Source organism: Schistocerca serialis, chromosome 9 (assembly GCF_023864345.2).
Source record: "Schistocerca serialis cubense isolate TAMUIC-IGC-003099 chromosome 9, iqSchSeri2.2, whole genome shotgun sequence".
Taxonomy (NCBI): domain Eukaryota; kingdom Metazoa; phylum Arthropoda; class Insecta; order Orthoptera; family Acrididae; genus Schistocerca; species Schistocerca serialis.
Window position 1 is genome coordinate 146,416,198 of NC_064646.1, and position 12,102 is coordinate 146,428,299.

A 12,102-nucleotide genomic window follows, 5' to 3' on the forward strand; every position below is an offset into this window, starting at 1 on the left:
GCTAAAAAATCGTAAGAAAGTCTGCGTCTTAGGAAGTGTTTCTCGTATTCTGCACACGACGTCGTCGTTTCACAACTCACAGGGTTTGCTGTCGACGCTGAATCAGCGCACCCCAAGATTAATGATCGAGCTCGAAGCACCCAAGAAAAAGAATGATTTTAGCAGAGCGTGGTTTCGATCCACGGACCTCTGGGTTATGGGCCCAGCACGCTTCCACTGCGCCACTCTGCTGTGCCGAGAGAAGCGCGCTCTTCGGTGCGTGACATGGGACACTTGGAAAAGCGTTGTCTGCGTCGCCTACCGTTTAATTAACTGTGTAGCATCTCCCAGCTTGACTTGTCTCGACTTTGCTCGACTGACGCTACGCTGACGCTTGCACGAAGCGATATTTACCGCGATCGTCTCGAGATGCAGCTGCGAGATGCTCAGGATTAACATTGCACTCCACGAAGGTGGAGACATTCGAATGCACTGCCTAGCTACGCGCCCGCAACTAACAAAATGCCGACCCTGCCAGGATTCGAACCTGGAATCTTCTGATCCGTAGTCAGACGCGTTATCCGTTGCGCCACAGGGCCACTGTTTGCGTTTTCTGCTACGAGGCGGGTGCACATCGCAAAGCAACGTGTTCTCCGTGGCTCGGCAATTGCATGTCATCCACTGACAACGGCGGCGCGGCCACTCTGGTCTTCCGCACTCTGCAGGGAGCTGCCACCAAGGAAGGCATCTCTCCTCCTGCTGCTCGGCCACGCAGCGCCTGCACAGCTTAGAGCTTGCCACACATCTGCCGTCGCTGTTGGACAGGTAGCGGAATGCAAGGCGCCCGTTTTTTTGCATTTTTTCGGTGATGACAAGCGGTTGACATGATTGTAAGTGTAGCATATAAAACAAGAATCGTATGAAGCATTCGTAGACAGGTGCTAAAGTCGTAGTATGGCCACAGGTGACGGTCGTATGACGGGTCTGTAGCCACAACAGGTTGGCATCAAAGTGAATACCGCTAACTGTAAGCACTCTGCTGTAGCCCCAGTGGCGCAATTGGTTAGCGCACGGTACTTATAAGGCAGTAGCCGTGAGCAATGCCGGGGTTGTGAGTTCGAGCCTCACCTGGGGCATACTTTTATTTCGTAGCAGCTGACTATGGAAGCATCGGGACGCTAGATTTGAGATGTATCACGTACCTGAGAGACCATAAATGTGCGTGCACTGTAGTCAACGACTGCGTGTTCCTCGGTAGTATTGTGGCTAGTATCCTCACCTGTCACGCGGGAGACCGGGGTTCGATTCCCCGCCGGGGAGATGCGATTTTTATATCGCGAAGGTTGCACGTGTGGCCCGAAAAAGCATTACCGTTGTGATCAAGGAATGTAATTGCTAAAAAATCGTAAGAAAGTCTGCGTCTTAGGAAGTGTTTCTCGTATTCTGCACACGACGTCGTCGTTTCACAACTCACAGGGTTTGCTGTCGACGCTGAATCAGCGCACCCCAAGATTAATGATCGAGCTCGAAGCACCCAAGAAAAAGAATGATTTTAGCAGAGCGTGGTTTCGATCCACGGACCTCTGGGTTATGGGCCCAGCACGCTTCCACTGCGCCACTCTGCTGTGCCGAGAGAAGCGCGCTCTTCGGTGCGTGACATGGGACACTTGGAAAAGCGTTGTCTGCGTCGCCTACCGTTTAATTAACTGTGTAGCATCTCCCAGCTTGACTTGTCTCGACTTTGCTCGACTGACGCTACGCTGACGCTTGCACGAAGCGATATTTACCGCGATCGTCTCGAGATGCAGCTGCGAGATGCTCAGGATTAACATTGCACTCCACGAAGGTGGAGACATTCGAATGCACTGCCTAGCTACGCGCCCGCAACTAACAAAATGCCGACCCTGCCAGGATTCGAACCTGGAATCTTCTGATCCGTAGTCAGACGCGTTATCCGTTGCGCCACAGGGCCACTGTTTGCGTTTTCTGCTACGAGGCGGGTGCACATCGCAAAGCAACGTGTTCTCCGTGGCTCGGCAATTGCATGTCATCCACTGACAACGGCGGCGCGGCCACTCTGGTCTTCCGCACGCTGCAGGGAGCTGCCACCAAGGAAGGCATCTCTCCTCCTGCTGCTCGGCCACGCAGCGCCTGCACAGCTTAGAGCTTGCCACACATCTGCCGTCGCTGTTGGACAGGTAGCGGAATGCAAGGCGCCCGTTTTTTTGCATTTTTTCGGTGATGACAAGCGGTTGACATGCTTGTAAGTGTAGCATATAAAACAAGAATCGTGTGAAGCATTCGTAGACAGGTGCTAAAGTCGTAGTATGGCCGCAGGTGACGGTCGTATGACGGGTCTGTAGCCACAACAGGTTGGCATCAAAGTGAATACCGCTAACTGTAAGCACTCTGCTGTAGCCCCAGTGGCGCAATTGGTTAGCGCACGGTACTTATAAGGCAGTAGCCGTGAGCAATGCCGGGGTTGTGAGTTCGAGCCTCACATGGGGCGTACTTTTATTTCGTAGCAGCTGACTATGGAAGCATCGGGACGCTAGATTTGAGATGTATCACGTACCTGAGAGACCATAAATGTGCGTGCACTGTAGTCAACGACTGCGTGTTCCTCGGTAGTATTGTGGCTAGTATCCTCACCTGTCACGCGGGAGACCGGGGTTCGATTCCCCGCCGGGGAGATGCGATTTTTATATCGCGAAGGTTGCACGTGTGGCCCGAAAAAGCATTACCGTTGTGATCAAGGAATGTAATTGCTAAAAAATCGTAAGAAAGTCTGCGTCTTAGGAAGTGTTTCTCGTATTCTGCACACGACGTCGTCGTTTCACAACTCACAGGGTTTGCTGTCGACGCTGAATCAGCGCACCCCAAGATTAATGATCGAGCTCGAAGCACCCAAGAAAAAGAATGATTTTAGCAGAGCGTGGTTTCGATCCACGGACCTCTGGGTTATGGGCCCAGCACGCTTCCACTGCGCCACTCTGCTGTGCCGAGAGAAGCGCGCTCTTCGGTGCGTGACATGGGACACTTGGAAAAGCGTTGTCTGCGTCGCCTACCGTTTAATTAACTGTGTAGCATCTCCCAGCTTGACTTGTCTCGACTTTGCTCGACTGACGCTACGCTGACGCTTGCACGAAGCGATATTTACCGCGATCGTCTCGAGATGCAGCTGCGAGATGCTCAGGATTAACATTGCACTCCACGAAGGTGGAGACATTCGAATGCACTGCCTAGCTACGCGCCCGCAACTAACAAAATGCCGACCCTGCCAGGATTCGAACCTGGAATCTTCTGATCCGTAGTCAGACGCGTTATCCGTTGCGCCACAGGGCCACTGTTTGCGTTTTCTGCTACGAGGCGGGTGCACATCGCAAAGCAACGTGTTCTCCGTGGCTCGGCAATTGCATGTCATCCACTGACAACGGCGGCGCGGCCACTCTGGTCTTCCGCACTCTGCAGGGAGCTGCCACCAAGGAAGGCATCTCTCCTCCTGCTGCTCGGCCACGCAGCGCCTGCACAGCTTAGAGCTTGCCACACATCTGCCGTCGCTGTTGGACAGGTAGCGGAATGCAAGGCGCCCGTTTTTTTGCATTTTTTCGGTGATGACAAGCGGTTGACATGATTGTAAGTGTAGCATATAAAACAAGAATCGTATGAAGCATTCGTAGACAGGTGCTAAAGTCGTAGTATGGCCACAGGTGACGGTCGTATGACGGGTCTGTAGCCACAACAGGTTGGCATCAAAGTGAATACCGCTAACTGTAAGCACTCTGCTGTAGCCCCAGTGGCGCAATTGGTTAGCGCACGGTACTTATAAGGCAGTAGCCGTGAGCAATGCCGGGGTTGTGAGTTCGAGCCTCACCTGGGGCATACTTTTATTTCGTAGCAGCTGACTATGGAAGCATCGGGACGCTAGATTTGAGATGTATCACGTACCTGAGAGACCATAAATGTGCGTGCACTGTAGTCAACGACTGCGTGTTCCTCGGTAGTATTGTGGCTAGTATCCTCACCTGTCACGCGGGAGACCGGGGTTCGATTCCCCGCCGGGGAGATGCGATTTTTATATCGCGAAGGTTGCACGTGTGGCCCGAAAAAGCATTACCGTTGTGATCAAGGAATGTAATTGCTAAAAAATCGTAAGAAAGTCTGCGTCTTAGGAAGTGTTTCTCGTATTCTGCACACGACGTCGTCGTTTCACAACTCACAGGGTTTGCTGTCGACGCTGAATCAGCGCACCCCAAGATTAATGATCGAGCTCGAAGCACCCAAGAAAAAGAATGATTTTAGCAGAGCGTGGTTTCGATCCACGGACCTCTGGGTTATGGGCCCAGCACGCTTCCACTGCGCCACTCTGCTGTGCCGAGAGAAGCGCGCTCTTCGGTGCGTGACATGGGACACTTGGAAAAGCGTTGTCTGCGTCGCCTACCGTTTAATTAACTGTGTAGCATCTCCCAGCTTGACTTGTCTCGACTTTGCTCGACTGACGCTACGCTGACGCTTGCACGAAGCGATATTTACCGCGATCGTCTCGAGATGCAGCTGCGAGATGCTCAGGATTAACATTGCACTCCACGAAGGTGGAGACATTCGAATGCACTGCCTAGCTACGCGCCCGCAACTAACAAAATGCCGACCCTGCCAGGATTCGAACCTGGAATCTTCTGATCCGTAGTCAGACGCGTTATCCGTTGCGCCACAGGGCCACTGTTTGCGTTTTCTGCTACGAGGCGGGTGCACATCGCAAAGCAACGTGTTCTCCGTGGCTCGGCAATTGCATGTCATCCACTGACAACGGCGGCGCGGCCACTCTGGTCTTCCGCACGCTGCAGGGAGCTGCCACCAAGGAAGGCATCTCTCCTCCTGCTGCTCGGCCACGCAGCGCCTGCACAGCTTAGAGCTTGCCACACATCTGCCGTCGCTGTTGGACAGGTAGCGGAATGCAAGGCGCCCGTTTTTTTGCATTTTTTCGGTGATGACAAGCGGTTGACATGCTTGTAAGTGTAGCATATAAAACAAGAATCGTGTGAAGCATTCGTAGACAGGTGCTAAAGTCGTAGTATGGCCGCAGGTGACGGTCGTATGACGGGTCTGTAGCCACAACAGGTTGGCATCAAAGTGAATACCGCTAACTGTAAGCACTCTGCTGTAGCCCCAGTGGCGCAATTGGTTAGCGCACGGTACTTATAAGGCAGTAGCCGTGAGCAATGCCGGGGTTGTGAGTTCGAGCCTCACATGGGGCGTACTTTTATTTCGTAGCAGCTGACTATGGAAGCATCGGGACGCTAGATTTGAGATGTATCACGTACCTGAGAGACCATAAATGTGCGTGCACTGTAGTCAACGACTGCGTGTTCCTCGGTAGTATTGTGGCTAGTATCCTCACCTGTCACGCGGGAGACCGGGGTTCGATTCCCCGCCGGGGAGATGCGATTTTTATATCGCGAAGGTTGCACGTGTGGCCCGAAAAAGCATTACCGTTGTGATCAAGGAATGTAATTGCTAAAAAATCGTAAGAAAGTCTGCGTCTTAGGAAGTGTTTCTCGTATTCTGCACACGACGTCGTCGTTTCACAACTCACAGGGTTTGCTGTCGACGCTGAATCAGCGCACCCCAAGATTAATGATCGAGCTCGAAGCACCCAAGAAAAAGAATGATTTTAGCAGAGCGTGGTTTCGATCCACGGACCTCTGGGTTATGGGCCCAGCACGCTTCCACTGCGCCACTCTGCTGTGCCGAGAGAAGCGCGCTCTTCGGTGCGTGACATGGGACACTTGGAAAAGCGTTGTCTGCGTCGCCTACCGTTTAATTAACTGTGTAGCATCTCCCAGCTTGACTTGTCTCGACTTTGCTCGACTGACGCTACGCTGACGCTTGCACGAAGCGATATTTACCGCGATCGTCTCGAGATGCAGCTGCGAGATGCTCAGGATTAACATTGCACTCCACGAAGGTGGAGACATTCGAATGCACTGCCTAGCTACGCGCCCGCAACTAACAAAATGCCGACCCTGCCAGGATTCGAACCTGGAACCTTCTGATCCGTAGTCAGACGCGTTATCCGTTGGGCCACAGAGCCACTGCTTGCGTTTCCTCCTATGAGGCGGGTGCACATCGCAAAGCAACGTGTTCTCCGTGGCTCGGCAATTGCATGTCGTCCACCGACAACGGCGGCGCGGCCACTCTGGTCTTCCGCACTCTGCAGGGAGCTGCCACCAAGGAAGGCATCTCTCCTCCTGCTGCTCGGCCACGCAGCGCCTGCACAGCTTAGAGCTTGCCACACATCTGCCGTCGCTGTTGGACAGGTAGCGGAACGCAAGGCGCCCGTTTTTTTGCATTTTTTCGGTGATGACAAGCGGTTGACATGCTTGTAAGTGTAGCATATAAAACAAGAATCGTGTGAAGCATTCGTAGACAGGTGCTAAAGTCGTAGTATGGCCGCAGGTGACGGTCGTATGACGGGTCTGTAGCCACAACAGGTTGGCATCATAGTGAATACCGCTAACTGTAAGCACTCTGCTGTAGCCCCAGTGGCGCAATTGGTTAGCGCACGGTACTTATAAGGCAGTAGCCGTGAGCAATGCCGGGGTTGTGAGTTCGAGCCTCACATGGGGCGTACTTTTATTTCGTAGCAGCTGACTATGGAAGCATCGGGACGCTAGATTTGAGATGTATCACGTACCTGAGAGACCATAAATGTGCGTGCACTGTAGTCAACGACTGCGTGTTCCTCGGTAGTATAGTGGTTAGTATCCCCGCGTGTCACGCGGGAGACCGGGGTTCGATTCCCCGCCGGGGAGATGCGATTTTTATATCGCGAAGGTTGCACGTGTGGCCCGAAGAAGCATTACCGTTGTGATCAAGGAATGTAATTGCTAAAAAATCGTAAGAAAGTCTGCGTCTTAGGAAGTGTTTCTCGTATTCTGCACACGACGTCGTCGTTTCACAACTCACAGGGTTTGCTGTCGACGCTGAATCAGCGCACCCCAAGATTAATGATCGAGCTCGAAGCACCCAAGAAAAAGAATGATTTTAGCAGAGCGTGGTTTCGATCCACGGACTTCTGGGTTATGGGCCCAGCACGCTTCCACTGCGCCACTCTGCTGTGCCGAGAGTAGCGCGCTCTTCGGTGCGTGACATGGGACACTTGGAAAAGCGTTGTCTGCGTCGCCTACCGTTTAATTAACTGTGTAGCATCTCCCAGCTTGACTTGTCTCGACTTTGCTCGACTGACGCTACGCTGACGCTTGCACGAAGCGATATTTACCGCGATCGTCTCGAGATGCAGCTGCGAGATGCTCAGGATTAACATTGCACTCCACGAAGGTGGAGACATTCGAATGCACTGCCTAGCTACGCGCCCGCAACTAACAAAATGCCGACCCTGCCAGGATTCGAACCTGGAATCTTCTGATCCGTAGTCAGACGCGTTATCCGTTGCGCCACAGGGCCACTGTTTGCGTTTTCTGCTACGAGGCGGGTGCACATCGCAAAGCAACGTGTTCTCCGTGGCTCGGCAATTGCATGTCATCCACTGACAACGGCGGCGCGGCCACTCTGGTCTTCCGCACTCTGCAGGGAGCTGCCACCAAGGAAGGCATCTCTCCTCCTGCTGCTCGGCCACGCAGCGCCTGCACAGCTTAGAGCTTGCCACACATCTGCCGTCGCTGTTGGACAGGTAGCGGAATGCAAGGCGCCCGTTTTTTTGCATTTTTTCGGTGATGACAAGCGGTTGACATGATTGTAAGTGTAGCATATAAAACAAGAATCGTATGAAGCATTCGTAGACAGGTGCTAAAGTCGTAGTATGGCCACAGGTGACGGTCGTATGACGGGTCTGTAGCCACAACAGGTTGGCATCAAAGTGAATACCGCTAACTGTAAGCACTCTGCTGTAGCCCCAGTGGCGCAATTGGTTAGCGCACGGTACTTATAAGGCAGTAGCCGTGAGCAATGCCGGGGTTGTGAGTTCGAGCCTCACCTGGGGCATACTTTTATTTCGTAGCAGCTGACTATGGAAGCATCGGGACGCTAGATTTGAGATGTATCACGTACCTGAGAGACCATAAATGTGCGTGCACTGTAGTCAACGACTGCGTGTTCCTCGGTAGTATAGTGGTTAGTATCCCCGCCTGTCACGCGGGAGACCGGGGTTCGATTCCCCGCCGGGGAGATGCGATTTTTATATCGCGAAGGTTGCACGTGTGGCCCGAAGAAGCATTACCGTTGTGATCAAGGAATGTAATTGCTAAAAAATCGTAAGAAAGTCTGCGTCTTAGGAAGTGTTTCTCGTATTCTGCACACGACGTCGTCGTTTCACAACTCACAGGGTTTGCTGTCGACGCTGAATCAGCGCACCCCAAGATTAATGATCGAGCTCGAAGCACCCAAGAAAAAGAATGATTTTAGCAGAGCGTGGTTTCGATCCACGGACTTCTGGGTTATGGGCCCAGCACGCTTCCACTGCGCCACTCTGCTGTGCCGAGAGAAGCGCGCTCTTCGGTGCGTGACATGGGACACTTGGAAAAGCGTTGTCTGCGTCGCCTACCGTTTAATTAACTGTGTAGCATCTCCCAGCTTGACTTGTCTCGACTTTGCTCGACTGACGCTACGCTGACGCTTGCACGAAGCGATATTTACCGCGATCGTCTCGAGATGCAGCTGCGAGATGCTCAGGATTAACATTGCACTCCACGAAGGTGGAGACATTCGAATGCACTGCCTAGCTACGCGCCCGCAACTAACAAAATGCCGACCCTGCCAGGATTCGAACCTGGAATCTTCTGATCCGTAGTCAGACGCGTTATCCGTTGCGCCACAGGGCCACTGTTTGCGTTTTCTGCTACGAGGCGGGTGCACATCGCAAAGCAACGTGTTCTCCGTGGCTCGGCAATTGCATGTCATCCACTGACAACGGCGGCGCGGCCACTCTGGTCTTCCGCACTCTGCAGGGAGCTGCCACCAAGGAAGGCATCTCTCCTCCTGCTGCTCGGCCACGCAGCGCCTGCACAGCTTAGAGCTTGCCACACATCTGCCGTCGCTGTTGGACAGGTAGCGGAATGCAAGGCGCCCGTTTTTTTGCATTTTTTCGGTGATGACAAGCGGTTGACATGATTGTAAGTGTAGCATATAAAACAAGAATCGTATGAAGCATTCGTAGACAGGTGCTAAAGTCGTAGTATGGCCACAGGTGACGGTCGTATGACGGGTCTGTAGCCACAACAGGTTGGCATCAAAGTGAATACCGCTAACTGTAAGCACTCTGCTGTAGCCCCAGTGGCGCAATTGGTTAGCGCACGGTACTTATAAGGCAGTAGCCGTGAGCAATGCCGGGGTTGTGAGTTCGAGCCTCACCTGGGGCATACTTTTATTTCGTAGCAGCTGACTATGGAAGCATCGGGACGCTAGATTTGAGATGTATCACGTACCTGAGAGACCATAAATGTGCGTGCACTGTAGTCAACGACTGCGTGTTCCTCGGTAGTATAGTGGTTAGTATCCCCGCCTGTCACGCGGGAGACCGGGGTTCGATTCCCCGCCGGGGAGATGCGATTTTTATATCGCGAAGGTTGCACGTGTGGCCCGAAGAAGCATTACCGTTGTGATCAAGGAATGTAATTGCTAAAAAATCGTAAGAAAGTCTGCGTCTTAGGAAGTGTTTCTCGTATTCTGCACACGACGTCGTCGTTTCACAACTCACAGGGTTTGCTGTCGACGCTGAATCAGCGCACCCCAAGATTAATGATCGAGCTCGAAGCACCCAAGAAAAAGAATGATTTTAGCAGAGCGTGGTTTCGATCCACGGACTTCTGGGTTATGGGCCCAGCACGCTTCCACTGCGCCACTCTGCTGTGCCGAGAGAAGCGCGCTCTTCGGTGCGTGACATGGGACACTTGGAAAAGCGTTGTCTGCGTCGCCTACCGTTTAATTAACTGTGTAGCATCTCCCAGCTTGACTTGTCTCGACTTTGCTCGACTGACGCTACGCTGACGCTTGCACGAAGCGATATTTACCGCGATCGTCTCGAGATGCAGCTGCGAGATGCTCAGGATTAACATTGCACTCCACGAAGGTGGAGACATTCGAATGCACTGCCTAGCTACGCGCCCGCAACTAACAAAATGCCGACCCTGCCAGGATTCGAACCTGGAATCTTCTGATCCGTAGTCAGACGCGTTATCCGTTGCGCCACAGGGCCACTGTTTGCGTTTTCTGCTACGAGGCGGGTGCACATCGCAAAGCAACGTGTTCTCCGTGGCTCGGCAATTGCATGTCATCCACTGACAACGGCGGCGCGGCCACTCTGGTCTTCCGCACTCTGCAGGGAGCTGCCACCAAGGAAGGCATCTCTCCTCCTGCTGCTCGGCCACGCAGCGCCTGCACAGCTTAGAGCTTGCCACACATCTGCCGTCGCTGTTGGACAGGTAGCGGAATGCAAGGCGCCCGTTTTTTTGCATTTTTTCGGTGATGACAAGCGGTTGACATGATTGTAAGTGTAGCATATAAAACAAGAATCGTATGAAGCATTCGTAGACAGGTGCTAAAGTCGTAGTATGGCCACAGGTGACGGTCGTATGACGGGTCTGTAGCCACAACAGGTTGGCATCAAAGTGAATACCGCTAACTGTAAGCACTCTGCTGTAGCCCCAGTGGCGCAATTGGTTAGCGCACGGTACTTATAAGGCAGTAGCCGTGAGCAATGCCGGGGTTGTGAGTTCGAGCCTCACCTGGGGCATACTTTTATTTCGTAGCAGCTGACTATGGAAGCATCGGGACGCTAGATTTGAGATGTATCACGTACCTGAGAGACCATAAATGTGCGTGCACTGTAGTCAACGACTGCGTGTTCCTCGGTAGTATAGTGGTTAGTATCCCCGCCTGTCACGCGGGAGACCGGGGTTCGATTCCCCGCCGGGGAGATGCGATTTTTATATCGCGAAGGTTGCACGTGTGGCCCGAAGAAGCATTACCGTTGTGATCAAGGAATGTAATTGCTAAAAAATCGTAAGAAAGTCTGCGTCTTAGGAAGTGTTTCTCGTATTCTGCACACGACGTCGTCGTTTCACAACTCACAGGGTTTGCTGTCGACGCTGAATCAGCGCACCCCAAGATTAATGATCGAGCTCGAAGCACCCAAGAAAAAGAATGATTTTAGCAGAGCGTGGTTTCGATCCACGGACTTCTGGGTTATGGGCCCAGCACGCTTCCACTGCGCCACTCTGCTGTGCCGAGAGAAGCGCGCTCTTCGGTGCGTGACATGGGACACTTGGAAAAGCGTTGTCTGCGTCGCCTACCGTTTAATTAACTGTGTAGCATCTCCCAGCTTGACTTGTCTCGACTTTGCTCGACTGACGCTACGCTGACGCTTGCACGAAGCGATATTTACCGCGATCGTCTCGAGATGCAGCTGCGAGATGCTCAGGATTAACATTGCACTCCACGAAGGTGGAGACATTCGAATGCACTGCCTAGCTACGCGCCCGCAACTAACAAAATGCCGACCCTGCCAGGATTCGAACCTGGAATCTTCTGATCCGTAGTCAGACGCGTTATCCGTTGCGCCACAGGGCCACTGTTTGCGTTTTCTGCTACGAGGCGGGTGCACATCGCAAAGCAACGTGTTCTCCGTGGCTCGGCAATTGCATGTCATCCACTGACAACGGCGGCGCGGCCACTCTGGTCTTCCGCACTCTGCAGGGAGCTGCCACCAAGGAAGGCATCTCTCCTCCTGCTGCTCGGCCACGCAGCGCCTGCACAGCTTAGAGCTTGCCACACATCTGCCGTCGCTGTTGGACAGGTAGCGGAATGCAAGGCGCCCGTTTTTTTGCATTTTTTCGGTGATGACAAGCGGTTGACATGATTGTAAGTGTAGCATATAAAACAAGAATCGTATGAAGCATTCGTAGACAGGTGCTAAAGTCGTAGTATGGCCACAGGTGACGGTCGTATGACGGGTCTGTAGCCACAACAGGTTGGCATCAAAGTGAATACCGCTAACTGTAAGCACTCTGCTGTAGCCCCAGTGGCGCAATTGGTTAGCGCACGGTACTTATAAGGCAGTAGCCGTGAGCAATGCCGGGGTTGTGAGTTCGAGCCTCACCTGGGGCATAC

The 12,102-nt window shown here is 53.0% G+C and overlaps 31 non-coding genes across 31 annotated transcripts; 13 read left to right on the forward strand and 18 right to left on the reverse strand.

Moving 5' to 3' along the window:
- Positions 1-159: 159 nt before the first annotated feature.
- Positions 160-231, reverse strand: Trnam-cau (transfer RNA methionine (anticodon CAU)). The gene has a single exon. It is a non-coding gene; the product is annotated as a tRNA-Met (tRNA).
- Positions 232-505: 274 nt separating this feature from the next.
- Positions 506-578, reverse strand: Trnar-acg (transfer RNA arginine (anticodon ACG)). The gene has a single exon. It is a non-coding gene; the product is annotated as a tRNA-Arg (tRNA).
- A 445-nt stretch (positions 579-1,023) lies between these two features.
- Trnai-uau (transfer RNA isoleucine (anticodon UAU)) lies at positions 1,024-1,115 on the forward strand. The gene is given in 2 exon segments: positions 1,024-1,061; positions 1,080-1,115. It is a non-coding gene; the product is annotated as a tRNA-Ile (tRNA).
- Positions 1,116-1,532: 417 nt separating this feature from the next.
- Positions 1,533-1,604, reverse strand: Trnam-cau (transfer RNA methionine (anticodon CAU)). The gene has a single exon. It is a non-coding gene; the product is annotated as a tRNA-Met (tRNA).
- Positions 1,605-1,878: 274 nt separating this feature from the next.
- On the reverse strand, positions 1,879-1,951 carry Trnar-acg (transfer RNA arginine (anticodon ACG)). Its single transcript has one exon. It is a non-coding gene; the product is annotated as a tRNA-Arg (tRNA).
- A 445-nt stretch (positions 1,952-2,396) lies between these two features.
- Trnai-uau (transfer RNA isoleucine (anticodon UAU)) lies at positions 2,397-2,488 on the forward strand. The gene is given in 2 exon segments: positions 2,397-2,434; positions 2,453-2,488. It is a non-coding gene; the product is annotated as a tRNA-Ile (tRNA).
- A 417-nt stretch (positions 2,489-2,905) lies between these two features.
- Trnam-cau (transfer RNA methionine (anticodon CAU)) lies at positions 2,906-2,977 on the reverse strand. Its single transcript has one exon. It is a non-coding gene; the product is annotated as a tRNA-Met (tRNA).
- A 274-nt stretch (positions 2,978-3,251) lies between these two features.
- On the reverse strand, positions 3,252-3,324 carry Trnar-acg (transfer RNA arginine (anticodon ACG)). Its single transcript has one exon. It is a non-coding gene; the product is annotated as a tRNA-Arg (tRNA).
- A 445-nt stretch (positions 3,325-3,769) lies between these two features.
- Trnai-uau (transfer RNA isoleucine (anticodon UAU)) lies at positions 3,770-3,861 on the forward strand. Its single transcript is given in 2 exon segments — positions 3,770-3,807; positions 3,826-3,861. It is a non-coding gene; the product is annotated as a tRNA-Ile (tRNA).
- Positions 3,862-4,278: 417 nt separating this feature from the next.
- Positions 4,279-4,350, reverse strand: Trnam-cau (transfer RNA methionine (anticodon CAU)). Its single transcript has one exon. It is a non-coding gene; the product is annotated as a tRNA-Met (tRNA).
- Positions 4,351-4,624: 274 nt separating this feature from the next.
- Positions 4,625-4,697, reverse strand: Trnar-acg (transfer RNA arginine (anticodon ACG)). Its single transcript has one exon. It is a non-coding gene; the product is annotated as a tRNA-Arg (tRNA).
- Positions 4,698-5,142: 445 nt separating this feature from the next.
- Positions 5,143-5,234, forward strand: Trnai-uau (transfer RNA isoleucine (anticodon UAU)). Its single transcript is given in 2 exon segments — positions 5,143-5,180; positions 5,199-5,234. It is a non-coding gene; the product is annotated as a tRNA-Ile (tRNA).
- Positions 5,235-5,651: 417 nt separating this feature from the next.
- Trnam-cau (transfer RNA methionine (anticodon CAU)) lies at positions 5,652-5,723 on the reverse strand. Its single transcript has one exon. It is a non-coding gene; the product is annotated as a tRNA-Met (tRNA).
- Positions 5,724-5,997: 274 nt separating this feature from the next.
- Positions 5,998-6,070, reverse strand: Trnar-acg (transfer RNA arginine (anticodon ACG)). Its single transcript has one exon. It is a non-coding gene; the product is annotated as a tRNA-Arg (tRNA).
- A 445-nt stretch (positions 6,071-6,515) lies between these two features.
- Positions 6,516-6,607, forward strand: Trnai-uau (transfer RNA isoleucine (anticodon UAU)). The gene is given in 2 exon segments: positions 6,516-6,553; positions 6,572-6,607. It is a non-coding gene; the product is annotated as a tRNA-Ile (tRNA).
- Positions 6,608-6,719: 112 nt separating this feature from the next.
- Trnad-guc (transfer RNA aspartic acid (anticodon GUC)) lies at positions 6,720-6,791 on the forward strand. Its single transcript has one exon. It is a non-coding gene; the product is annotated as a tRNA-Asp (tRNA).
- Positions 6,792-7,024: 233 nt separating this feature from the next.
- Trnam-cau (transfer RNA methionine (anticodon CAU)) lies at positions 7,025-7,096 on the reverse strand. The gene has a single exon. It is a non-coding gene; the product is annotated as a tRNA-Met (tRNA).
- Positions 7,097-7,370: 274 nt separating this feature from the next.
- Positions 7,371-7,443, reverse strand: Trnar-acg (transfer RNA arginine (anticodon ACG)). Its single transcript has one exon. It is a non-coding gene; the product is annotated as a tRNA-Arg (tRNA).
- Positions 7,444-7,888: 445 nt separating this feature from the next.
- Trnai-uau (transfer RNA isoleucine (anticodon UAU)) lies at positions 7,889-7,980 on the forward strand. The gene is given in 2 exon segments: positions 7,889-7,926; positions 7,945-7,980. It is a non-coding gene; the product is annotated as a tRNA-Ile (tRNA).
- A 112-nt stretch (positions 7,981-8,092) lies between these two features.
- Trnad-guc (transfer RNA aspartic acid (anticodon GUC)) lies at positions 8,093-8,164 on the forward strand. The gene has a single exon. It is a non-coding gene; the product is annotated as a tRNA-Asp (tRNA).
- A 233-nt stretch (positions 8,165-8,397) lies between these two features.
- On the reverse strand, positions 8,398-8,469 carry Trnam-cau (transfer RNA methionine (anticodon CAU)). The gene has a single exon. It is a non-coding gene; the product is annotated as a tRNA-Met (tRNA).
- Positions 8,470-8,743: 274 nt separating this feature from the next.
- On the reverse strand, positions 8,744-8,816 carry Trnar-acg (transfer RNA arginine (anticodon ACG)). The gene has a single exon. It is a non-coding gene; the product is annotated as a tRNA-Arg (tRNA).
- A 445-nt stretch (positions 8,817-9,261) lies between these two features.
- On the forward strand, positions 9,262-9,353 carry Trnai-uau (transfer RNA isoleucine (anticodon UAU)). Its single transcript is given in 2 exon segments — positions 9,262-9,299; positions 9,318-9,353. It is a non-coding gene; the product is annotated as a tRNA-Ile (tRNA).
- Positions 9,354-9,465: 112 nt separating this feature from the next.
- Positions 9,466-9,537, forward strand: Trnad-guc (transfer RNA aspartic acid (anticodon GUC)). Its single transcript has one exon. It is a non-coding gene; the product is annotated as a tRNA-Asp (tRNA).
- Positions 9,538-9,770: 233 nt separating this feature from the next.
- On the reverse strand, positions 9,771-9,842 carry Trnam-cau (transfer RNA methionine (anticodon CAU)). Its single transcript has one exon. It is a non-coding gene; the product is annotated as a tRNA-Met (tRNA).
- Positions 9,843-10,116: 274 nt separating this feature from the next.
- On the reverse strand, positions 10,117-10,189 carry Trnar-acg (transfer RNA arginine (anticodon ACG)). Its single transcript has one exon. It is a non-coding gene; the product is annotated as a tRNA-Arg (tRNA).
- A 445-nt stretch (positions 10,190-10,634) lies between these two features.
- Positions 10,635-10,726, forward strand: Trnai-uau (transfer RNA isoleucine (anticodon UAU)). The gene is given in 2 exon segments: positions 10,635-10,672; positions 10,691-10,726. It is a non-coding gene; the product is annotated as a tRNA-Ile (tRNA).
- A 112-nt stretch (positions 10,727-10,838) lies between these two features.
- On the forward strand, positions 10,839-10,910 carry Trnad-guc (transfer RNA aspartic acid (anticodon GUC)). The gene has a single exon. It is a non-coding gene; the product is annotated as a tRNA-Asp (tRNA).
- A 233-nt stretch (positions 10,911-11,143) lies between these two features.
- Positions 11,144-11,215, reverse strand: Trnam-cau (transfer RNA methionine (anticodon CAU)). Its single transcript has one exon. It is a non-coding gene; the product is annotated as a tRNA-Met (tRNA).
- Positions 11,216-11,489: 274 nt separating this feature from the next.
- Trnar-acg (transfer RNA arginine (anticodon ACG)) lies at positions 11,490-11,562 on the reverse strand. Its single transcript has one exon. It is a non-coding gene; the product is annotated as a tRNA-Arg (tRNA).
- A 445-nt stretch (positions 11,563-12,007) lies between these two features.
- Positions 12,008-12,099, forward strand: Trnai-uau (transfer RNA isoleucine (anticodon UAU)). The gene is given in 2 exon segments: positions 12,008-12,045; positions 12,064-12,099. It is a non-coding gene; the product is annotated as a tRNA-Ile (tRNA).
- The last annotated feature ends 3 nt before the right edge of the window (positions 12,100-12,102 follow it).